This window comes from Cryptotermes secundus, unplaced genomic scaffold (assembly GCF_002891405.2).
Source record: "Cryptotermes secundus unplaced genomic scaffold, Csec_1.0 scaffold21, whole genome shotgun sequence".
Classification (NCBI taxonomy): Eukaryota; Metazoa; Arthropoda; class Insecta; order Blattodea; family Kalotermitidae; genus Cryptotermes; species Cryptotermes secundus.
In genome coordinates, this window is record NW_019742548.1 from 310,468 (window position 1) to 335,710 (window position 25,243).

The 25,243-nt window shown below is 41.6% G+C and overlaps 1 protein-coding gene across 1 annotated transcript in view; it reads left to right on the plus strand.

The window, feature by feature from the left end:
- The first annotated feature begins 431 nt into the window (after nucleotides 1-431).
- The window catches only part of LOC111873238 (A disintegrin and metalloproteinase with thrombospondin motifs 16), a 512,595-nt gene continuing 487,783 nt past the window's right edge, over nucleotides 432-25,243 (plus strand). The window contains exon 1 of the mRNA XM_033755019.1: nucleotides 432-466. The gene's annotated coding sequence lies outside the window, so the exon portion shown is untranslated. The remainder of the gene's footprint in view (nucleotides 467-25,243) is intronic.

The following is a 25,243-nucleotide window of genomic DNA, read 5'->3' on the forward strand; positions in this document are numbered from 1 at the left end:
ATTTATATAAACAGCACTTGCAAAGAACCTAGCCATTACGCTCAATGATCCGGTGAAACTGAAAAGGACCTTGTTCTGGCGTTAGGCTCATTTGACTAGCGGACTTCTCCAGAGAGGAATCACATTCAAGTGTACTTGTCCATATTGTTGTTATGTAACAAATGGAATTTTTGATAAGATTAAAAAAGAACATTGCATACCCTCTGTGTTTCAAGAAACTTCAGGTGTCAAAGGACATAAAGTGGACTAATTAATGTGGAATTATATTCATAAACATTAAGCAATTACATAAATCATTTCGTATTAGATAAGTGAAAGTGGGCTCCAGCAGCGTCACCAGACATCCAGATAACTACAGCCGACATTTATCCTTGTGACTTCGGTTATCACAGCCTGGTGTTTTGTTACCATAGCCTCAAATTTAAGAAAAACGACTGAAGCCTATAATGAAGCAATCTTGACTCAGGTATGTGCATAGTACGTAATATTATATTTACATTTTAAAACTTTGATTCAATATCCAGATTATTCTAGTGAATTATAAAGTGTGGTGAATAAAACTACATTGTACTGAGGGTCCGGATATTTTGTTGTGACACACAAATTCAAGGAAGATTGTGTCCTGATTGGGAAGCCACGTCAGAGACTTCTGCGCATAGATACAGGTGAAGGTGGCGCAGAAACACCTCTTAATGATATTGGCGGTGGGGCTCAATGCTGTGCGGAATTGTATAGGAAATAAATGTACATGCCTACTGCACAACTGGACTCTTATCGTGTCCGGGGAGGGTGACATCTGTCAAGGACTCTATGTAAGGTGACCAGGAAATTTGTTGGCAAAGTTTGCTGTGGTACAGTCTGTGTAAAAATACTCTTGGGCCCAAATATATTTATGTTTTGGTAACGCCTCTTTGGGAGATACTAATATCGATTCTAGGCATGGTTACAGGCCATCTGGGCTACATTTAGTTGCGTTTTTCCTCAGCATTTTAAAGCGAATATCAGAAACCCACTGAGAGTAGAGTTCTACACATTCCCTACAAATTAAAACATTTGCTATCGCCATATATGATCATATTCTATATAATTCATTGGTACAAAGTAAATGTAGTTAAACATCATCGTTAAATAGTCTACAAATATATTGATCGAATCTTGTGAAAAACAGTAGCAGGACATGATTTCAGTAGCCGAAACAGCATCGTTAAATAATCTACTATCAAATCGATAGAAACCATGGGAAAATAGCCACGGTACATAATGTCTGCATTTGAAAGCGCGTAGTTAAACAATCTGCAAGACAGTCGATTAAATCCGTCGGAAAACAGGCTTCTCAGGAAGAATAGTTGTGGGGCAAAGAAGTGTACTGAAGCATCTTCGGGTCTTGGCAAATGTCCTTATTTATTATCGCCGCTGTTTCTCGCGCCGTAATACCTGACAGATAATTCATTTCGAAGAGTACGGTCTGCTGAGTTGTAACTCCGTGTAGTTTGGAAGAATATATCATCTTCAGCTTCAGTGTCGAAATGTACACCAGTAGAAGCGGCGGCATGCGGAGTTCATTTCCATTTTGTCTGGTCTCATATTTCCTAGTTAAGAGGACAGAAGTTGTGTTGAGGAGCTCGGACGGGACAGGCACATGGGATTCGCATTCAGAGCATTAGTCGGAAACTCTGATCTTTCGTGGTTCATTTCACAGCGCTCTCAATGGCTCACATTTTACAGCGTCGAATGGAAGAATGAGAGGTGAGTAATTAATTGGGAAGGATTTGGAGAAAAGTGGCCGTGTCTTAATAGAAGTATCTTCCTGGAGGTACTGGGGAAAGCCATAAAACACCTCAACCATGAGATCCGGTATCCCGGCCGAAATTCGAACCGAGTCCCTCCGGAATAGAACTAATCTTCTGTTACGAAAACCCTAAAGGGATAAGATCATTCCGGAGACCCAAGTATAGTTGGGAGGACAATATTAAAATAGATCTTAAGATACATGATATCAGGATGCGGACATGGCTATGGCCCAGTGGCTGGCTTTTGTCAACACTTTAACGGAAACTTAGGTTTGCTTTACCTTGAGAACTGAGCTAAATACATTGCCGCACGAAGTTATATTGTTAATCTCGCCGTTCCCCAGCTCAGGCGGATGTTTGCCTACTTCTGACCTCAGAGGTAAAAAGATAAAGCCATCCCTGTAACAGGCCGTGAAGGCCCATAGGGTTGTAAGACGTCGAGGCTCCCACATTTTCCAGACAAATGGCTCACAGATGACAGTGAAGTTGTCAGCCTTACGCGCCGGCCGCTCTTTGCACCCAGGAAGATTTCTGGTATTCATTTCTGTTAGAGGCTGAGTGGGCCTTAGGGCCGTAGTGCGGCTGGAAGGAATAGATCAATATAAAAGTCAATGGCCTCAGGGGGATTCGAACCCGCGAACTTCCGACTTGTAGAATTGCGCCTCAACCAACTCCGGTACCTGCGTGCCCATCTGACCTCAGATATCTGGCCTATATTCCGGAGTTCCTCATGTGGTATTTATGGTGAACACAGTTGTACTGTGAAAGAGTGTACTCTTAGAACATCAGACACACTCTGCCGATTATTAGTCCAGAATTCTACATATTGTCACGTAGTATGTGTGACTATAGACGGGGTTTGGATTGGTGAATAAATTTATTGAATACTTACAGGTCGTAACTACCAATAACTAAAGCACTATCGCTATTTCCACACTTCACAATTCACTAAGGCATACAGTCTATTGTTCTCAGTCTGTAACTAGAAGTTTTTTTTTTTTTGGTAACGGCTTCAACAATTGCTATTCCTCTGCCTGCAGCTCAAGTAATCTCTTCACAGACTCCCGTAATGAACTGACTACCAACTGACTCTAACCCTGTTCCTTGCTTATAACATTTCGGCGCAGACCACACAGAAAACACAGCTCTCCTGTTATTGCGGGAACGTGTTGCTCAGAAACGGCCCATCTCGCGGTCACTGCATAACAACGTGTCTACACGCTACATTATTAATATTTCATCAAAAAAAGGGAGAGAGGTTTATTTGAGGCTCCTGAACCAAGTGATTCGGTTTCACTTTACCCGTACAGATAAAAATAAATTTTGTAAATGAATTTACAATTCTGTTCACGCTGCATATTTTGCCGTAGTAATTTGTGTGTCTCACCATATATTTCGAAAGACGAAATGCCCCTAGTCCTTATATGACCGAAAAGGGTCTGCGAACAATGTCCAAAAATTTGTGTGTTGCTTAAAGCGCAGCGTGTCAAGTAGCGCTGTATAACTGGACGGCTCCAATACAGGTGCACCAGCTCTTAACAATCAATCACAATTTGCTTATTTCAGACATTCAGGTTTTCACGGTACAAGCGCAGTTGACTGGGAGATTCTTGGTCTACATAACGACCCATTTTAAACTGATTTATGAAGAGTCGAATAGTAGAACGGTTTGTGAATGATGAATTTGGAAGGAGAAGGTCGTGATCTCTTTTACTTATTATTTCTACATCATTTCTGGGACGAATTAACGAAAACCACGAATTCAGTAAAGATGTCCGACCTCGGGGTCGAGACTTGAACCTGGGAAGTTCGAATATGGAGGGAGAGCTCTAGCCACTCACCCACGGTTTTAGGCAAATATCTATGGTGATTCGTATATTATTTTAAGACACTGCATCAACAGAAATTCTCTTTTAACGTCGAAAGCGAATACGGGATGGTTTGGAAGGGTAAAAAATAAAACAGTTGTGGCGTATTTCAATTTACTGTCTTCAGACATTGCGGTAGCAGTGCAGCTGGACTTCGAACCCCGGATACGTACTAGTACATACAGATAGCTGAAAAGGGCGTTCAGGATGTATCGTTTGTCTCGGCAGGTGCAGCTGAGAAGTGTAATTAAGGAGATATTTCTAATCAGCTTGTTGTCACTTTGTTCTTATAGCGACTCGCTTTATCAGACCTAGAGTCACGAACCAGAGTTGACGGTGTTTAGCGCGATAACCTCGCATTTTATTGGCTGCACCGGCGTTACACGTTCGGCTAATCAGAATTTATATCTGCTTACCAAAATTGACACTCGGGCCGTGCCATAGCTCAAGCGGTTAGTCGCTGGCTTCCCAGTGCGGCGGCCCGGGTTCGAACCCATGGTCCCAGTGCTTGAGCTGGTGAAGGCACTTCATGATTTAGGCCGTGCGACCACTGTGATCAGCAGTGCTGAAAGTAATGTAGCCGATTGTTTAATAGCCAACCCTCTATATCCACCATCGTTTCTTATTAGGGTAATTGATGGTTTCGGTAGAGCGAGGGTACATCGCAGAGAATACTGCAAGTGTAGGTCAAGGAATTGTATGCACCAGGACAAAGTGAATTGAAGCATCCGTCAGTAGTTCGTTTCGGGTTCGAATCCCACTGGAGGATGGATGTCTGTCCTCGCTTCTTCTGTTTGTGTATGTGTGTTTTCCTGTTTAGGTAGCGGCCTCGCGACAGACTTATCAGCCGTCAGCGGAGTCATACCAGAAATCTTGTAGTTCCATAACTGAAGATTCATTCTGATGAGAAACAACAGAAGGAATAAGGCGAAAAGTAGACGTAAAAGACGCATTTGAATATTGCTGCCAGACTTTTACGTTGCTCGGGCTTACCTAAAAATTAATTAATAAAATACACAAGACCGCAAATTTAACTCTTATTTCATATGGATGGTGTTTGAGAAAATGTGCAAGAAATGCAATTGTAACTAAAAGGGAGGACGACACAGGAGGAAGGAGGTTGTGATGCAGTTAGGAGGTTCATAAATTGTATTCTTCACTACATATTATTAGCGTAATATAATCAGGAAGGATGAGATGAACAAGGTGTGCACTTTGTATGGAGCAGAGGAGAAATGCACAATATTTCTAGCCTGGAACTTATTGGATATTTGGAAGATTCCTACGTTAGTGGAGGGATGGTTATAAATTGTATCTTACAGAAACTGGCCCTGTGCATTTCAGGATGAGGTGCACAGGGGCACTACCGTGGGCATGCCAGAGAAATATCTGGACCCACAAAAGGCGGAGGTTTATTGATCACCAGAGTGGTCATCATTTACTCAATTCCGGGTCTAGGTCATGGAGCACACGTCCCTTGCACTGTTTAAATACAAGTATATAAGGCCCTAGCAGTCACATTACCACACCTTAATTTTCGTCATATTCTACGTTAGGGGTGTTCAAATTGAAAACCAATGAGATGTAACATTGCATATTATGTGTTCAACCGCGGGACACATTATAAAAGTAACAATGTACCTACACTAATGTTAGTCTGTCAAGTAGAAACACGCAAAGTAGAATTGGACCAATAAATGTAAACAAAATATTTACTTACACGTATAAGTGGTAGGCGTGGGTTCTGGATTTGATGATTGGTTTCATTGGTACTTCTTTTCTGTTACAGTGGTTTATAACAGTTCACTTATTGAACTCCTTCTGAACGACGCCTGTTTCTCTATGAGGAATCTCTCGCTATTGTCTGAATCTCAGGCTGGCCTCTCTCTCGAATTTTGGATTTCTACTACCTTTATACTTGCTAGGCGGTCCGCATACAGGACACCACGTTGAACAGTTCCTTTGTTATCCTGTCGTTTGTCACAAGAACCCTATGTTTAGCAACTTGAAACCTGGAAGTGTCTCGTTCGTTGCTATCTGTTGTAACGGAAAGTAGTGTTTACTTGAAGAATGTCATCTTCTTTGATGTGGCGCCGTGTAGATCTTGTGTGAACCGACGTTTCGGAGGAACGTATCGCCTCCCTGAAGATGGAGGCTATACGTTCTTCCGAAACGTCGGTTCACACAAGCTCTCTCTGAAGATGGAGGCTATACGTTCCTCCGAAACACCGGTTCACACAAGAGCTCTCTGAAGGTAGAAGCTATACGTTCCTCCGAAACGTCGGTTCACACAAGATCTACACGGTGCCACATCCAAGAAGATGGAATTCTTCATAGTCAGCGCTGTGAAAACCTCAGTTCTTACATAGTGTTTGCTTAGTCGCTGCTGATCAACGGACGTCTAGCTGTGGCTCCACCATTCCGGCTTTCAGCGGTCACGTCACACTATTATAATGTACTTACTTACTTACTTACTGAGCTGAGCCCTTCTTGAGGAGAAGCCAAATCTGCAGCTACTCAAGAATTTCCCAGCATTTTATGGAACCCGAAGGTTCGTTACCGTGTTCACAAGAGCCCTCAACTTGTTCCTATCCTGAGCCAGATCAATCCAATCCATACCACCCCATCTCTTTAAATTTCATTTTAATATTGTCCACCAACCTACGCCTTGGTTTTCCCAGTGGTTTCCCTCCTTCTGGCTTTCATGCCAATATCCTAGATGCATACCTCATCTCCCCCACTCGTGCTACAAGCCCTGCCCACCTCATCCTCCTTGACTTGATCATTGTAATTATATTATAGCACGTCCTTTTAAGCCTTTTCAACAAGATCCATAGCACATTGGAAGCAGGATACATATATATATGGGAAATAAAACGAAACTGCCACAGACTACATGAGACCTGCGCGCAGCGAGTTGGATAGGAAGCAATGGGGAACCAGAGATTCGGGACTGACACAGTTTTTCCGCTTTCTATATTCTGAATTCTTTTGTATCTCTTTGTGGTTCATCGGCCCTTTCTTTGCTGCATTGTGCTGCATTTCGCTCAGAAGCCCTGGTTTCCCTGGTTTCGAGTTATTCTTTCTCGAGACTAGTATAAGAAGCATGTCCTACTGCCACTCAGCAATCAAGGCTGTGGCTTTTGAGCGATAGAAACTAAACGCCACTCGGAAACACTAACTTAAGAACTACAATTCTGTTTTCTTACATCAGTGATTGTTCACATTGCGTTCTTTTGTAATCTGCAACCGAGTTTTCTTATCGGTGGGTAATCGTTTCAGCGGAGTATGCTACATCCATCTTCAGGGTCAAACTAGTCGTACATTGGTTTCAAGCCCAAGTAACGTTGCAACCTACTCTCATTTAGTCTGTTCTGGTGTTGAGCTCCTTTTGCAGCTCACGACCAGATTCTTTGTAGACATTTGACATTAGCTGTGCTTGTCGCCTTGGGGCGGCCTCCCTGACGAAAGAGCAAATTTGTGCCTTGTAATACAGCCACACCCCATTAATCGACGTCAGTTTGTTCCATGAAACGTCACCGATTAACGATTCTTTAGTTAACAAACCAGTTTGCTTTGATCTTCATTGTAGCGCCAATAACTTTATTAATCCCATCCAAATAATTCCAAAACGTGTTGGAAATTGATGAACATTGATAATATTGGACACCCACACTACCAGAATTGCTGGTCCACGTGACTGAGCGTGTGAACTTTGTCAAATATCTGGGGAACGACGATCTTGCGGCTATTAGAGTATATTTGGGGAGTGTCGATGAATCGAATAGTCGATTAGCAGGTGATGGCTGTAACTGGGTTGACAAAATATTTATGTTGTACAGACGGGATGCAAGCAAGGCTTCACACAGAGACATTAGAGGTGAGAGAGAAGGGGTAACTGGGCCCAGGCAGATAGAAAAGGTTCAGTAGCAAAATGACAGCTTTCGACGTATTCTTCGAAATTGAAGATGGCGGTTCCTCCTACGGTCGGTAAATGTTCACAAAATGTGACGTCACATCCCAGACGAGTGTATTCTTCACAGTGATAGACACGAGCGCCTCAAGTCTCACACGGGGCTCTGATCATTGTCACTTCGCAATCTCGTGTATAAATACAGGTGGAGAAGTGTGCTGTAACTGACTACGAATATTTTGCAAATGTTTTCCTTGTTCTTTCCCACATCGCATTTACTGTGAAGCTCATTTGAAGCTGACAGTGCTACAGCCAACACAATATACGTTGGACAGATATAAATTATTTTTCTCTCATTTCGTTGAATATTTAATGTACTGATTTCTTGGAATAAGATCTTAAATTTGTAACATAATGTTTCATCCACAAAATATAAAAATTAATTCATAAGTTTCAAGATAAATGCTTCCAGACTCTGACGAAACTTCGTTTTAAATCCCCTGCATGTTTCAACAAATATGTATAGAATTCCCAATTTCGTATGATGATAATTCCCAGTCGGTGCTCGTGTAAGTGTCTCGTTTTGTTAGTCTATTACAATAAAATTGCTTCCGGTATGTATCAGATTCGTGTACAGAAGGTAACTGGGATTAAACTAACTGAATAATTTTATCGTAGGCTCCCAACTCCGAATTCTATTGAATCGATTTAGAAGTTTCGAAAATCTAAATTATCTGGACGGTCAGATACGATTTTCCTACATGCTTATTTTTTGTCCTCTTTGCAAAATGGCATAAAAATACGACAGGAATTTATGTGAGTCAGAAGACTGTTCTACTTCACCTCATAATTTTCACAAAACAGATGGAAGTGAATAAATATATATGCACATAAGTACGGTCGACGAGGCATGAAGAAAGCTGGGTGCCCGCATCGAACTGAACATTTTGGCCTGGTATATTCAAAACTGCTTCAGCATGGCGGACGGTGTTTCTCCGCCCACATCTCGCTCTCTCCTGTCACAGAAACTCTGAAATATGTATGAACATTCTCAATATACAAAGAAACGCACTAATAGAAGCCGATCGAATAGCAATAATCTTAGGAGCTTAATAGTTTCTCAGTTACTACACTTAATTGCGATCCATTTTAATATCATCCCCCCATCTGCTCATACTCTCTCTATCTCTTCAAGTTTTCTATCGTAAGATGAAAGATGCGGGCAGCAGGTTCCTACTAAATTTGGTAACCTCAATTAAGTCTCATAACCCACAACTGAGAAGATAAATGGAACGTTGCATTGAGATCATAAAAGATCGGCTGAAGCAATGGGAGTTCCTCTGTCCTCCTAAGAAAATTATACATGAGGGAAACAGAAAATTCACGGTGGAAAATGGAGCTCTTCATAAAAATCCTCAGGCAAGAAACGCCAACGCCGCATGAAAACGGTACCCGACATCACTGATTTCAATGCGACAGTAACTGGGAATATTATACTACTTCTCCAGAGGGTGGAGATACTTCTCTCAGAAAAATTATCATCCCCTTGCTATTGGAAAGAGAGAAAATAGAGAAGCAGCTAGGCAGCTTTATCACAAACATCTGACACACATGAAGAAATAATTTCATACTTGAGACAGAGTGACCAGTGTAAGAGATAAGGCGGAAGTGTTGTTTCTGTTTTCTGTTGAGGAGTTACGCTATTAACTTTCCATATCGAGAAAAAGTCGTGGAGGCATGACAGTAATATTGGCTCATTGGCACCCACGTCTGAAGGGCAGAGTTTGATTAAAATTAATATGGGACGAGAAAACGGCTTTGCGCCGAATTACGTGTATATTCTTATGTGCGAAACAACACAGGCTACAGAAGACTATTACAATCAGACGAATAAAAATAATTATGAGAAATGCTGAAAGAGCTTAAGTTTGATTCTACCTCCTGGATCTGTCATTATTTTAGATAATGGGTCTTACCACAATGTTCGCCACAGGAAACTTCTTCTCCTTGCAATTAGAAAGTATGATATTATGGCTCCTAAGCAGAAAAATATATTCATTTTCTATTAGAAACTTTAAAACCAACGTCATGTTCATTCATTATATTGCTAAAGGCAAGAATTTAAAAAGGTGTTCCCTTGAAGGTATTTTCAGGAATGGTGGTCTATTTCCTTGCTTCTGCGACCTCAACATCGACGTCTGAACGCAAGAGAAACAACATAGTACAATGTGAAGAGATGGGCAGTGTGTAGAAGCATTCAGATTAATGTTTCGGATACACATTCTCTTCGTCAAAAATAGATTTAGCAGAGTGGGAAGGGCGACCATTGTGTGAAAACAGGGAAATGAGAGAGACAGAATACAGAGCATGAGGGCAACATGGATGAATTATTGGCCACATAATAAATATTATAGTACTGCTACTACTGCTACGACTGCTAAAAATAATATTTCAATTCAATTCTCTATTATTTATTATTTATGCGCCGAATCAACAGCAGCAAGGCCAATAACAGTCAATGTAGACATAAGTAATTACATTATGGACAATCACAACATAAAGTCAAAGACAAATTACAGACAGGCACTCGATGAAAAACGCATTAATGAATACAAATAAACAACAATAATAACATTAACTAGATGAATAATGCAGACAAGCAAACAAACAAATAATAATGATAAATAATAATAACAATAATATTAATCGATAAAGAAACATTACATATTCATTTCACAGTGTTTAATTAAACCAGGGAAAAGTCAGATGAAATTTGTATAATTATATTAACATGCGTCCAGACCGGCTCTGGAACTCATCCAGTCTCCTATCCAATGGACAAAATGTACGGTAAAGCTACCCCTGTGTTTAACTAATTAAGCAGAAGAAACCCTCGCCCCTTACTTGCAGTGTACATCCACCATGCGCAACCGAAGGACATGCCGTACCGTAGTAAGAACTTAACGGCGAAAAAGAAACACTGACAATATTAAAAGAAGTTAAAGCGGCCTCCGTAGTCTAGAGGTAACGTTCCCACTTCATGAACGTGGTACGCGGGTTCAAATACCCGGCGGAGGTCGTCGAATTTTTAAGGGCGGAAGAATTCAGGGAACAAGTCCTCCGGAAGGGACTTTAAGCCGTGGGTCCCGTTTCGTAGCTTTACGGCACGTAAAAGAACCTCATATCTCCAAAGGAGGTCACTGAGCCAAATTAAAGGACGTTTCCCGCCCAACAGCACACTCTAATACTTCTGGTAGATGGGGGAAGCATTATAGATACCTCTCAGCTAGTAGAGCCGGTCTCGCTGGCTGGGCGGGACTGATGGTAAGCACCAGTACCGGTAGGATATAGAGACTGGTAGAAATCATAGAGGGAAGCACAATGGACCAATACAGGTCTCAGTGCATGGGGAAACCCACCCTCTCCAATAACTAACTAACTAAAAGAAGTTAAAGAGTTCCGTTCAGTGTGACTAGTAAAGATTTTTCTTATTTCAATCCTTCATCCCTTACATGTTTCGGTCATTACAGACCTTACTCAGAGGGACATCAATACAAGCAGAAGCCACTATTGAAATATGTGTTTGAATGCCAACATATTGTAACGTGTTTCGTTACTGAAGACGCCGTAGAGATTGTTAATTGGTTTATTCAACAACCTACATGTAACGGCTACAATAAATTATCACACAGTTGCGGGGTTTCACACTTTATAACCCTAATCGCATTAATCTCTTAACACTATCTTCAAGAGTCTTCGCGTATTAATAGCGCGGGAGCTATACAAGTCTCGCTGAATTACACACTCCAAATATAACTGGTTATCACGAACTATCACTGATTCTCGCACACGCGTCTGTAACTCGTAACTTGCGAACTGAGAACTGTCGTCGGCGGCTGTGTAGCTCCCTTATAAACCCTCAGCAGGGCAACGAGAAAACAACCACGCGGTAGGCATCACTGTTGCTAGGGTCGTCTATCGCAACCACTGTTTATCCGCGTCGCATAGCGACCAGTGCGCTGGGATTCGGCTCGCTTCGGCTCCGCTCGGCATGTCACCGCCGCCGGGGGGGGGGAGTGGTGTCCTGCGTAGCGCGACAAGTTGTAACGAGAGCGCTACGTTACCGCCACGTGCCGCTGGGGAGGTAGGGGTCATACATACAGTGCTGACAAAGTACAGACCATCCTCAGAGGGACATCAATGCAAGCGGAAGCCACTATTGCAATATGTGTTTTAATGCCAAGATATATACATACAGTGCTGACAAAGTGTAGACCATCCTCAGAGGGACATCAATGCAAGCAGAAGCCACTATTGCAATATGTGTTTTAATGCCAAGATATATACATACAGTGCTGACAAAGTGTAGACCATCCTCAGAGGGACATCAATGCAAGCAGAAGCCACTATTGCAATATGTGTTTTAATGCCAAGATATATACATACAGTGCTGCTCAGAGGGACATCAATACAATCAGAAGCCACTGTTACAGTATGTGTTTGAATGCCAAGATATAGACATACAGTGCTGACAGAGTGCAGACCATCCTCAGAGGGACATCAATGCAAGCAGAAGCCACTATTGCAATATGTGTTTTAATGCCAAGATATATACATACAGTGCTGACAAAGTGCAGACCATCCTCAGAGGGACATCAATGCAAGCAGAAGCCACTATTGCAATATGTGTTTTAATGCCAAGATATAGACATACAGTGCTGACAAAGTGCAGACCATCCTCAGAGGGACATCAATACAATCAGAAACCGCTATTACAGTATGTGTTTGAATGCCAAGATATAGACATACAGTGCTGACAAAGTGCAGACTATCCTCAGAGGGACATCAATACAAGCAGAAGCCACTATTGCAATATGTGTTTGAATGCCAAGATATATACATATCGTACAGTGCTGACAAAGTGCAATGGGTTTAGAAGCTAATGTTTTAACAACTACATCGGCTGCCTTAATATGTTAAAATATTTACAATTAGTTTGTTATAATTATTATTGGAAATCTTAAACCAAGTTTGTTCTTGTCACTTCTTTCTTCTCCTGAAGGAGGCCAAAAGTGTACCGCCTTATAGTTCTGCTGTTTTTGAGAAGAGGATTCTTTAATGTCGTGCTGCAGGTGTTCTCGGTGCTCTGTGTTGTTGTAGTGTGTATAGTGTGTTGAAAGAAATCAAACACTGACAAGTGTTGCTCTGCTCATCATGTACGGAATTCGAGATATTGTTAGCTTACGTGAGCCAGGATAGCTCAGTCGGTATATCGACGGGCTGTGAGCTGGACTGTCGGGGTTGGAGTCTTAGTCTGTACTCTGCAGCGTCCAGACATGCTCTGAGGCCCACCCAGCCTCCTATCCAATGAACAAAATATACAATAAAGCTTTCCCTGTGCTTAACTAATAAAGCACTACTTCATTAAAGTGTATGAGGGAGTGGATGTATAGATCCACATTTCTTTGACTTCGGCACTAGATGGAGGTGAATGGTAAGCTTCACGCCATTGCTGCTTTACCTCCATGAAAAGACCCTTTGGTGTCCATTCGACTATGCTATCCCGGCTACTCTAATGGGTACCGGGGGGCTTTCTCCTTTGTGGTGAACGTGGCGGGGCGTAAAGTTCACCACCCACCTCCATCTGGTGCCCAGGTCAAAAATAGCGGAGCTGTACTTCCACTCCTCCACATGTCTTCATGACATGGCGCTTAATTAAGTGTAGGGACAAATTTATCATTTTTACCTTAACTGTTAGCTTATTTGACTTAACACTTGTATTGACAGCGCGAACCTTCCTGTGCGTCCATCAAAAATTCTTGCTTGACTTCCACTACCGGTGCTGTAAGATACATTACTTTATTTTGGGATTTGTTTTATCAAATTTATGCAGTACATAACGACTAATTATGAACTTCGAAGGACTCAGTAGTAACTTATGTTAACATATTATTCCAGACTTTACGTGGATGGGTCAAGGAAGAACGCCCATATCGTGAATCAGGATAACAGGTGTTATGGTCTGTAACTATAACTATATAACAGTAACTATATTGTTACCTTCCAAGTGTAGACTGTAAGAACAATCACTCTATCTCGCTCCCCCCATACACACACACACACTCTCTCTCTCTGTCGTACACAAGCAAACGTAGCCTATCTCTTTCTCTCTGACACACACACTCACTCGCACAGTCTCTCTCACTCGCACTCTCTCTCTCTCTCACACACACACACACACACACACTCTCACACACTCTCTCTCTCTCGCACACTCTCTCTCACACACACAATCTCTCTCTGGCACACACACGCACATTCAGTCCCTCTCCCTCAGAGACACGTACACACTCTCACTCGCACACAGTCTCCCTATCTCTTGCACACTCTCTCACTCGCACACACACACACACACACACACACACACACACACGCACACATAAACGCGCGCGCGCGCACTCTATCACTCGCACAGTCTCTTTCTCTGTCTCTCAGACACACACACACAGTGTCTCTGTCTCTCACACACACTCACTCGCACACAGTCACTCTCTCTCACAGACGGCGTCTCACACACTCTCTCACGCACACACGCGCACGCTATACAATATCGAGCGTTATGTCCAGCAGGAATCAAGAGTCTGATTCTTCCTGTACTCTGTTTGGTTCCCAAGTTGGTTTGGCACAGAAGCTCTCTCCGCAGAAGGAAATATGGGCTAAGAATGAAGTTAGAAACTCTATATGAGATTCGAAGTTTCACAGCTGTGACTGTGAAAAGTCCCTTCGTCTGGGATATGACGCCATGCGATCTAGTAGAAATATATCAACATATCTGTAGAATGCACAGCCTCCAACTTCAGCGCCAACAACAAAGCCAGGCAACAAGCAGCAACCTCTCTGTTTGCTTTCTTGGATTACTTTTCAACCCTGAAGATGGAGGCCGTAAATTCCTATCCTTCAAAGAGATTACATGGCGCCATATCTCAGACTACAGTACTCTTCACTACTGTGTCCGGTGCTGCTTTCGAAAAGCGATGAAGTTTTCATCCACGTAATCAGGAAATCCAGACCTCGAAGACGGTTTATTTTCAGTTAGTGCCTTAATTTACATACAATCGGTCCATCTGAGGCTGCAATATCAAGGCATTCAACATCGCCGCACCACAACTGAACGAACTATACAGTGTGTTCCGTTCAAACCTCCCACATTTTAATGAAACATAGCGAACAATTTGTGATAAATTATAGATTATAATTAACACTAGATGAAACAAAAACTCAAAGAATTTTATTTCCGTTTTTCTTCGGTGAAGCTACAGTATCTGGCCCCGTATACTTTGACAAGTTAGAAGAGTTTCTGTATTCCCAGGTAGCCGATCTGTAGCCTAAAATAATCTTCCAACAAGATGGAGCCCCCCACAATGGGGTCTGGATGTTCTGAGGTCCTGTAATGCCATCTTTCCAAGATCGCTGGATTGGACTTGGAGGACCAATTCGGTGGTCACCACGTTCACCGGACCTCACTCCGCTCGATTTCTTCCTCGGGTTACGTGAAGGATCGTGTGTTCGTGCCTACACTGAATGACCTCCCAGATTTACGAGCCCGCATCCGTGAAACGATTGCTGCTGTACCAATGGACATGTTGGAAAGAACGTGGCAAGAATTTGAATGCAGATTGGATATTGTTCGTGCTACCAATGGTGCGCATGTAGAGGTTTATTAGTGTGTCAAATAAACTTCTTGAGCTGTTCTTGTATTTTCTGTAGCTTCATTTTCCTACCATTCACCCAAGCATACATTGTACATCCGACACACACACAACCATATATACAGACAGCCAAGCATACATTGTACATCCGACACACACACAACCACATACACAGACACCCAAGCATACATTGTACATCCGACACACACACAACCCCATACACAGACACCCAAGCATACATTGTACATCCGACACACATACAACCCCATTCATAGACACCCAAACACACACATCCGGCTGTCTCTTCCTTCACTCGTTCTCATGGCAACGTGAGAAGTCCAGATCATGCAGCCCTCCGGCACAGCTATGGCCGTTGTCAGCTAACGAGACGTGCAGGCGTGCCGCGGAATTTCGTCACAACAGCCAGCTGGAGTTGCGCACTGCAGTGCACATGCAACAAGGGTTAGGATCGTCCCGTTATGTAATCACCCTCACAAAAGGGTGTGTACTATTTCGTCATGTATTCGGCGCTAGGCACGGTTCTGAGTACAGTGCCCATTTCAGTGGCTGTTTATGTCACAATATGAACTGCTAATGCGTGAGTTCAGGAACCGACAAATACCTTCACAGCAGCCACGCCTCGCCTCGCATTGCTGCTCATTAACAGAATTGCTGTGGGCGTAGTTATACGGGAAAGAATAGTGTACGTATTATCCTTGCAGAGTATAGATCAGATTTAGTTTCTTAAATACATTTATTAGACTGCAATGTTCCTGCAGCCAGTTGCACATTGATGTTGAGAATGCGAAGGTATTGGCTGCTAGTTCCTTTCAAGCTCGAAATACTCTTATTACAACACAGTACAGTACCACTGTTATAAATATCGACATCGCCCATTGTTGGGGCGGTGTAGTTCATGTTCTGAGGTTATAATATCATATATATTTAATAATAATAATAATAATAATAAGCCTTAATAGTGTAGTCGGTATAGCGACTGGCTACGGGCTGGACGACGTGGGGGTCGAAGTTCTAGTCTGGGTAGCGTCAAGAATTTACTCTCATCCATGTCTTCCAGACCTGCTCTGGGGCCCACCCAACCTCCTATCCGATGGGTAACGGGGGCTTTTTCCCCGGGAGTAAAGCGGCCGGTCCGTGAAGCTGACCACTCACCTCCAGCTAGTGCTCAAGGTCAAGAAAATATGAATCTATACATCCACCCCACTACTCTTTCATGGTGTAGCACTTAATTACCTAAGCACTTGGACAACTTTACCTTTTTACCTTTTACATATATAATAATAATAAAATTAACTTATAAAGTGCCCCCATAAAAGTGTTACGTGTCAACAGAAAAGAACTTGTTGAAAATTGCGATGATGATGTTTCTGTTTTCAAAAAGTATCCTAATTAAAAATGATATTTTCAGGGACACATCAGCATAAGAATTCTGGAATCCTAAGTCGTATGTCACCCTAGCTTTTAAGTTGTTTGCTTAACGACCCTGTCAGTATTGAGAATATTTATCGTCGATAATAAGGTGATTAATAAACATGGAGAAGCTGGACGAATGATAATTGGTAGGGGAAACCGAATACTCGGAGAAAACCTAAACCCTTAACATTTTTTCTACTACAAATTTCACTGACCTGACCCGTGACTAAACCGGGGCAGCTGAGGTGGGAAGCCGGCGACTAACTGCCTGAACTATGGCACGGCATACTATCCTGTTACTACCGCAAATTTTGGACCGCCACCATGTTAATATTGTTTAATAAGGGGAATTAAACAATAGCCTGTATTGTTATGAGAGACACAGAAGTAAGTCAGTTGGTATACAGACTTGTACCGATGTCACGGAGCTCTTCAGAGCCCCAGAAGAATTCCGTTTTTGGAACTCTTCAGGGCCGCAGAGGAGTTCCGCTTTCGGAACCTCAAGAACTAATGAAATTCTAGCTAGGATAAGTAACCATAGATAAAACACTGAACTAAATGTTTACTTACTCCTTGGATTTTTAATGCTGCAAGCACTGTGACCTCTTTTATGAAAGATTATGTTCCATTCTTCTTCACTGTTTGTTTTATCTCCATCGCTTCTCTGCCTGTTCTCCTCAGGCACTCCCTGCAAATTCTCACTACATTAGCCTGGGCATTCTCAATTATCTCATAACTTCTGCATTTCTTTAAAGGACTCTCGTTTGATTACTTTAATGTAGTAAACAATTACACATTAATTTTATATCCCCTTCAGTTTATTAATATTATTGGTATAGTTAATATATTTTTTTTTATTTTCGATTTTTCTTTGTTGCTCGTATATCATCTTCTTATTCGCTTGTACACATTCAGACTGATCCTACTGTCTTGTGGCCCCCTCCTTTTGCTCTTCCCCTGCCAAGATTCAAACTGCTTTAAGACAGACACCTACTCGCTTGATTTTCAGACATATGTGCGTCAGAATGAAAACTAACCAGGAACTGAGGGGATATATAAAACTCCTGATCTTGTAGCAGATTTTAATGAGGTTGGAGTGATTGGTTAGAACCGATAAATAAAATTGCGAGTGAGAAAATATTTGAAAGTAACCAAAATGAAAAGAAGAATTATGTAGCTTTGACTGAAATAACTGCGAGATACAGGAAATAATTTCTGAGCGCTGAAAGTGAAGAGACGGAGGCAAAATCAGATATTAGAGATGAATGCTCATTTGCCACAAAGGAGGCCAAGGTTCTTGAGAGGACAGTACAGCCAAGGCGTGAATAAGTAAGCAAGTTTCTCCTGTTATTGCGGAATACAAATATTTACCTCTGTCGCAATAAAAGGAATAACTGAACCGTGTCCTCCGCTAGTTTAACACAGTTCATAACTGACAACTCATTTCTCTGAAACTATCTTATAATATTCTCTCAATAACGACAATCACGAAATTTTCTTATTTCTGTGGTCCGCTTAGCCCGATGTCCAACCACAGTCGCGGAGTACTACCCCCTTTCGGCTGACAGCTCTAATTCAGCATATTAGCGCCCCTACATCCGCTGTGTTCAGACTCGCCATCCCGTGGGGGTAAGGGCCGCACGTAACAACATAAGACGGCGTAGGTTCTGAGGTCCTAGCAGCGGTTGTTATGGAGAGTTCTACCTTCTGGAATATAACGTAGTGTAGTCACGTGAAAGCCAGCTGACATTTCGGGGGAACATGTCGTCTCCATCTTCAGGGTCGAAGAATAAGCCAAGAAAGAAACTAGCATACAGTAGGTAGCAAGCAGGTCTGATATCTTGCTTGGCTTATGCTGGGGCCACACGAGCGCACAAAATGCGTCCGTTTTAACGAACGTCGTGACGTCCGTTGTAGAAATACACAAGAGAGGCGAATGCTACGCTTTCTTCTGACTACATTGCAGACAAAAAACTATGCATCGCATTCTGCAACTGTGTGATGTCCTCAGCAACGTCCGTCGTAAAGTACTTTCGTTGCAACGGACGTGCTTCTTGCGCTCGTGTGGCTCCAGCCTTATTCTTCGACCATGAAGATGTAGATGACATGTTCTTCCAAAACGCTGAATTATTTTTAACGGTCTGCACAGCGTTATATTCCAGAAAACAGAAGTAAACGCAAGTTGGTGTTCTGAAAATGTATTAAATGAGGACACATTGGGTTAGGCATGTAGCACTCATGGTAGAAATATGATTTGCGATATGGTGAACCACTAGGAGAGTGACCTAGTCGTATGACGGAACCAAATTGAGCAAAAAAATAAAATGAGCGAAATTTGAGGTTCACATGGCTGTGGCTGTAAGATTCATGTCTTCTAGAATGTGTTGTCGTGTAGTGGGATACATCTCTAGCCCCTTTTGAGATTCGATGCTGCTTAGTGCATATTCAGGAAGTCTCTGCAGAAGGAGACGTCGGTAACTAGTAGAAGATAGTCATATTCATATAAAATGACATTGTGGACTGGATTCAGCTGTCTCAGGGTAGAGATTAAATATTGTATGCTGTGAACTCAGTAATAAGATTTCGTTTTCAATAAAAATCGGGGACTTTTTGAGTAGTTGTGTTTCTATTAGCTTCTCAAAAAAGGCTGTTCTGTGAAGTTAGTTTTCATAATTTCTAGGGAGACTTAGTGTCTCATTCACTCAACGCTACACCCAAACGAGGGTCACGACCTCTCCTCTGAAACAACCATGATTTCTTGTTGTGCGAAAAGAACCGGGTACTGCTGAAACTGGGATTCTTATGATTGCCTAACGGCATAAAACACATTACAATAGAATTAATAATAAACCTCAATTGAGAATACAGGAATGACAGCAAAGAAGGAAGTTGTCGCTGTGCGTAGCCCCTCCCAAACAACTCTCTGCTTTCTTCTGTATGGGACCGAGTGTTAACAAAAATCACAAACGCTTTTGTACTTTGACCGTTAGAAGTGGCTACACCCTTCGTCTTAAAGAAATGTCATACGCTGTAGGAAATATTACGATTTTAATATCTGAATATTTTTGGACACTACTTGCTTATTATGCAAGACAATAGAATTAACTGTAATGCGCAGTGAAATGTCACAACTAAAGGAAGCTTAGCTTGCGCGTGGGAAGGAAGGTACAGGAGAGGGAGAGATAGTTGCCCCTTGTCAGTACATAAGTGGGTGCTGCTTTAACGCCGTTAAGGTGCTTGTTTCTAACGTATCTAGTTGACAACCCCACGGAAGTCACCTCTTATTTCAGACGTGGCAGCAACTTCATGTACCAAAGCTTCGTGGTCATGCTCTAAAGAAACGTAAAGCTATCCCTGTACCAGGCCGTGAAGGCCAGTAGGGTTGTGAGACGTTGAGGATCCCATATTATCTAGACAGTCGGCTCAAAGATGGCAGTAATGTTGTCAGCCTTACGCGCCGGCCGCGCTTCACTCCCCAGGAAAATTATTTAATTAATTCCTGGTACTCATTTCTGTTAGAGGCTGAATCGACCCCAGGGCCATAGTGCGGCTGGAAGGATTGGGTGAATTGAAAAAAAAAATCCAATAACCTCATCGGAGCTTGAACCCGCGACCTTCCGGCTTGTAGCGTAGCCCCTCCCCCCTGTGCTCATGCTCTACCACTAGAATATACGCACCCCAGGCTATGGATTTGCACGAAAGTATTCAATGGCCGGAATTCTCTGACTTTATACTAACATTTAGCGCAAATCTAGAACAAATAAATCATTTTATATCTCCTTATAGTCTAAAGCCAGTAGATAATTTGGGAGCCAATTAATTTTTTGCACCGATGATCAGCGATGGTAATTTTGAGTTAGAAACAAGCGACTTTACACATGCTCAGACTTCATTTCTTTGCCGCTGTGGGAATGAACATAAATCGCTAATATATCAGTCAGTCATATGACGCATCAATACTGGCGCATTAGGCGACCGGACTGCGAGGCGCCTACGGAATAACTCTCTGTCTTTCGACTAATCTCTGTCCGTACCTCCTCTCATGCGCTCACAGACAGACTACCATAACATTCTGACATCAGTGTTAGTCTTTCCTTCCTTAAAAACTTTCTCAGGAGAAAACATTTTTACACCTAGGAACAGGACATTCATGGAGAAATATGTACGTGTATTTTGGAATGTTATTGGTGGATAAATGTAAGTAACTTAAGCTGAATTTATTTGCCCCTGGCTACTCCATGAAGCTGAGCCGTACTTGAGGAGCTCCCAATTTTCCAACTTCGGCGAGAGAAGTCAGTTTGTTATTCTGAAAATATCCCAAAGACACATTGAAGAAAAAGACCAGAATAATGCAAGCCAGTTTGGTTTCCGTGCCCGTCATGGCACGACACTTCAATCTACGAGGCTTACAGACCACGTAACATTAAATTTCATGAATAACATATCTCCAGCTGCTGTATTCTTGGATATTCAAAAAGCCTTTGATACAACATGGCAAATTGGCTTGCTATATAAATTATCTACCTTACAATTTTCTATAAGTCTAATCAAGCTTATTAGCTCTTTCCTTTCTTAGAGAAAATTCAGAGTTTCAGCCGAAGGTGAAATGTCTAAGCCAAGGGATATACAAGTAAGACTGCCACAAGTTTCTGTTCTCTTCCTCACACAATGCAGTCTATACAGTGTATAAACGAAACGCCCCAGTAACCTTGTGTCTATCTAGGTCTCTTTGTTGAAGACACCTGTATATATGCGACAGACCGCAAAGAGAGTTATGTTCTCAGAAAGCTGCAGCGAGGCCTCAGTGTTATTGAGACGTGCTGTGATCGCTGGAACATAGGAATCATTGAAGATAAAACTCAGGCAATCTACTTTTCTCATAGACTTAGGCCCCCTGAGGCTCTTCTTAAATTGACTGGGCAGAATAGCCCCTTTGTCAATCATGTAAAATACCTGGGTGTAATCTTCGATAAGAGGATTACGTGGAGACTTCACATAGAAATGATTGAAGCCAAAGCCTTCAGAATATTTATTAGAATCTACTCCCTATTCAAAAATGAAGGTTTAAACGCAAACATTAAACTATCCCCCTATAAGGCACTGATCAGATCAGTAATGACTTACGTTTGTCTCGCTTGGGAATTAGAGAGAGACATCTACCTTCTTAAATTGCAGCGCATGCAAAACAAGGATTTGCCCACCACTGACTTTGATTTTGACCAGTCAGTTTTAGTTTTTAGTGCAGCTCCGACTACAGAAGAAGCAAGCTCGCATCCGACACAGGACAAAAGACACTTCACCAAGATCAGCGGTGCAAGTACTTGTGATAGTGAAGTTGTGAATGATTGTACTTGGGAGTGTAAAAGGGATTGTCCAACTTCTTAGCCAAATCCGAGACCCACGTGAATTTGCTTGTCGCGTTGCCTAGCAAACACGCGATATTGATATTTTGCTTAAATTTAGCGAGGAAAATTTGACAGTTGTTACGTCTAGCTGCGGCTTCAATAGATAAGTTTCCCATGAATCCACTCTTGCACCTTGTATAGTCCTCGAGGTAGATTATGAATCACAGTTTCACTGAATACACGCGCTAAGAAGTTTAAAAGTTCTGGAAAGAAATGGTGTAATGTAACACTTTAGTAATTCATTTTCGACTAAGATTCTCTAATACCGGGAGACGACCATGTAATGTTACCAGAATCACCGCCATTTATTGCTGCCATCCTCTGGTCCTATCAAATCTAACTGAAGTTATATACGATTTGAAGTCTTCTCGGGAGATCTGTCCGAGGTGCAGTGGTATCTAGTGTTCAGGAGATTCGCTTCTCCCGTCAGGGATGAATGACGCAACCACTCGTACTTCCAAGAGCGGCAGGTGCACTAGGGGTTGCGCCTCGTAGTTTGGGTGTCCACGTGTTGTGAATTCTCACAGGTGGGGGTGGCCTGGTGGTCTCGACACGTTTGGATTAATTACCTGAAGAAGCTGTTCTAGCTGCAGAGGTTGAGCGAGACACGACAATAGGCGTCCATGTTGAAGAAGAGTTCACACTCTTCGTGAAGTAGGTCAAGTTTCATAGAGAAAGGAAGAGTCTAGGAGTAGGTGAGAAAATTCTATGATACAATACTGACAATACTCGCTCGTAGACATCAGTTAAACCAGCTATCTAACTCGGAAGCTAACTAACCAAATAATAACGGAATATAAATTTTCGACATCAGGACTTGACCCTCAACCATTTAAATCCAGTTAAATTACATTTAGACTAATTCCCTACGCTAAACTTTAATATTACGTATATATTTATCCCTTTATCGGTGTAGGAAGTAGTCACTTTCCAAGGTACGTCATTGCCAAATTATGCATCAGCTTCTATATTCTCCCATCCAAATCACATGTCCAGTCCATCGCTTAAAGAGTATCAGAAAATACGTATACTGCTTGAGCCCGTCCATAGCCAATCCAACAGATTTGAATTTCAGACACTCAAAGTCAGTCATAAGATTGGGATACAAATCGTTTATGGTTGACTGGTACATGGGCCAGAATACAATGACGAATGTCTGATTTTAATTACATATGCCCCAGTACTTGTCTAATAAAAAGACAATGTCCCCTGCAAATCAGAAATGGAAATTTTCTTGCATGCATTGTTATTCTATTCAATCAGTAAACTTACACCTTTATGGAACGTCGCAGTCAGCAAAGTTGGCATCAGTTTCTATCTGCGTATCCATAGCGAAAACACTTATATTTTTAAAATGGCTGGCTTAAAAATACAAATATTATATAAGAGAATTTCGAGAAAGTCATTCATAACCACTACCGCCTGGGTTGTAGTTTAATATTGGAAACTAAGTCAACAATCCTTAAAATTTCCTATTCAGTCTGCAACAAATAAAATTTGTCTCTTCTACTGAACCTTTGCTTTACTTTCACGAGACATGGAAAATTTATGTAAGCAATAATATTGTGATAACTGGGCCGTTTTTAGGCAACGGTCCTGTAAACACATCCCCGCAACACTCCAGCACGCAAAAGTAGAATATCTATTGCTAGGTACCCGAGCGGTAAATAAATTTCAACATCAAGAGACACTGTGTTTTCTGTATGGTTCTTGCGGAGTCCATATAACAACAGCCTGTTGCTCGGTGTCGACCGGCGTTGAGTTAAGAGTTCAGTTCTTTATGTTCGGCTGTCAAGAGAAGACTTATGTGTCATATTTGGAGTATGTAATTAGGTGAAAACATTGTCAAGGCTTAGCCATCGTTCAGATCTGTTAAATAGCAACGACTAGTTCAAACAGATGTAGAAGTATTTATTTACGTGTTATAATTACAGTGACCTTGAACATAACTAGGATATTCGGCACATATGTAGTTGAGAATTTTTTATCTTATATACTTGAAAAATATATTTCAATAATCCTCCTTTTTAGATAATAAACTTCACTGATTACAATCTCCCGTTAATAACTTCTTTTCTATTTTTGATAGGATATAATGTGTTTACGTTCGTTTATTAATATAAGTGGACTTATGGCAGTTAATAGCTTTCAGTTAAATCAGACTGCAGAACGGCTGGGAAGGTTATGCCCATTAAACAAAGTGCAACCGAATTCAGCAAAGCAGTAACCAAATTATAAGAGTCACTAGTGAAGACAAGACCACACGCTGCTAGAGGGAACAACGCACAGAAAAGGGCATATTGCAGATCGCAGACGTAGCAAAACAACGGGCTAACGAATCATGGGAGATGTAAAGCATAAGTACATAATTTTGGGTGGAAAATCTGAAGGGAAGAGTCATCCTGTGAGACAGAGGCGTGGATCTGACGCTCAGATTGAAGTAGCTTCCATAGATACGAACTGTATACAATATTATATTTAAGCATCCTCTTGCACTCCATACGCTACACGATACAAACTCCGTCTTCAGTGCAAATCATATATTGTAGGTCTTTCGTTTTGCTCTCCTTTACACACTACATGTTTCGGCCACAAACGGCCATCATCAGGTGTATTACTTGCGCATCTGTCACACTCCACTTAGTTTAACATTTATAATTAAAAACACAGGTCTTTATGGTAGACATAGACATAGGGCGAGTAATCCTGACAATTTTAAATTTTAAAATTTAGAGGAAAATTGAAAAGAATTTAAAATTAGAACTTAAGATTTTATAAGTACTAATTCAAAGAAATCAAAATTGACGTGTGTAAATAACAAAGATATCAGAGAAGTAGATTTTGGTAATAATTAGGGCCCGGATTTCTATGACATGTCATATTTTTTTTCCTAGGGTTTATTCCTATTTTTAAGTGTAATTATGCATGTTTCCAGTCATTCTTATTGAAATTATGTCGTTTTTATTGTGCATATAAATGCATATTTTAGAGTTTTATTGGTTTTACAGCATATTTTGGCATAATTTTGAAATAAGGTCATATTTTTGTCATTTTAGAAACAATTCTTTGATATAATGTAAAATTTCGGCTCCATAATGTTTAGTATTACAAAATAAATTTCAGG